Source organism: Octopus bimaculoides, chromosome 3, assembly GCF_001194135.2.
Source record: "Octopus bimaculoides isolate UCB-OBI-ISO-001 chromosome 3, ASM119413v2, whole genome shotgun sequence".
NCBI classification, from domain to species: Eukaryota; Metazoa; Mollusca; class Cephalopoda; order Octopoda; family Octopodidae; genus Octopus; species Octopus bimaculoides.
The window spans coordinates 145,261,584-145,263,639 of NC_068983.1; positions in this window are offsets into that span (position 1 = coordinate 145,261,584).

The window sequence follows — 2,056 nt, forward strand, 5'->3', positions numbered from 1 at the left end:
TGACCCATTAACCAGTGATGGAAATTTTTGAATGAAAAAAATGAGACACTGAGTCGAGTAGGTGGGCAATGGAGTAGAAGAGGTGGCAACAGAGTGGCGATCTAAAAGTATTACACTGCTAAGTCTTTTTCCTTTGTATTTTAAGTTTGAATCTTACACTTCGTGATCCAGTTCTTGTCTCATTGTATTTTTAAGATAAATTACTTTATACTTAACATTATACTATCCACTTGTAAGCACAGCGAAGTTTTGGTGAGTACAATTTTGAGGCCAACACCTGCAATGAACTGATGAGCATTACTAATCACAGTAAATTGCGATCATCAGCGTTGTAAGTATCGGTAGCACTATAAGATTAACCAGTATTTCTTTAGATTCTAGTTAACATGAAATAGAAAGGACAACGTCAAGTTCACGGACACACTACATGTGACACAGAAGCAATACTCAGTAGCGTTCCAGCAATCTTAAAGGTCATGAGACCAACAGATATACAAGAGGAATTTGATATACCATAATATCTCCCTCAGCATCAATAACACTACAAAAGATATTCATTTGCATATCATCGAAAGAAATCGATAATATTTTAGTGCTTAAATTTGGCTGATATTCTTTAGTGATTAAATTTGCTTGATACTTTTTCCTCATTAATAATAGCTGAAAGGTCATTTTAAACGTCATTTGATAATTAGTGTGACCTCAAAATTTTCTGTGAAATATTATTGATTTAATTAATTTTGAATCAAATAATATGAAATATAAACGAGAAGCTTCTCATATAAAAATCGATAGTGAGCGTCGCCGAGTGTGATGTAACCTTTCCAAAGATTTTAATCACTGATCACATTTCGATTCCTCTTGTATACATTTCTTCTCAGTCTTTGTTTCCTTACTGTCCTCAGAAAAACAAAAACAATTACCACAACCTTTTCGTATCTAATTACAAGAAACCAATATATATCCCTCAGTAATTGAATGCACCTTAAAGCAAGGCGTTAGTTTCAGGTCTGACTGTATGCCTCGGGTTCAATCTCCAATGGTATCCATTTTTTCTTGAGTTTCAACGAACTCTCATTCCAACTTCTACAAAAATTTAAGCACCGTTACGTTACTAAATGACTTTAGGAAAGTTATGAACATCACAGCAGCCCACTTCACCTTTCCGAAAAAATAGGACTTTGTACTTAGTCACACATAATTTAAGTATCGTCTCCAAAAGAGTGGGAGTTTGATAGAATCGGTGGAGCGACGAATAAAAACATGCTTTGCAATATATTTCGCTCTGTATGTTATAAGTTCAAATCTCACCGAGACTGACATTACCTTTCAACTTCGTGGGATCGATAAAGTAAAGTATCAGTAAAATACTGAGGTTCGATTTAGTGGTATATATTTTATTTTATGGACGTATTGTGTTACAATAAATATTAGAGGGAAATGAAAAATTTTTCCCAGCAACAGCCAGCAAGAACGCTGGATGTAGTTTGACTTTTGGGGGGGCCTTTTCAATGATATGTACCTGCAGCCAACCACATTCCTGAACGAGAATTTGTTGTCTTCAATATAGGAAAGAGCGAAAAATCATCTACTGATGTCACGAATAGCCATCGCACTGAATAAAATTCCGGTATGCGCAATTGAGGCACTATTAAATTAAAATAGCTATCTGTATGGTCATACTTAATGCATATACATCGTTCACAAGCCAGTTGTTGCAGTATCCATCTTAAGATAACATTTGTTACGGATGTGCCGTGTTAGAAATGCAATAAATATAAGGAGACGAAAAGGTCGCCACAACATGAGCCAGCAAGAATGCCAGATGCATTTTGACCCTTTAAGCTTTTTCATTGACATTTTCTTACAGCCAGTCAACTATCTAGACGAAAATTCATCGCCTACAATATTGGAAACGGTGCATAAAACAATCACTGATGTTGTGAATAGCCTCCTGACAGAATAAGATATGGTATATGCAATAGAGGCAGTGTTAAATTAAAATAGCCAATTATGTATACTAAATGTATGTATATATATATATATATATATATAT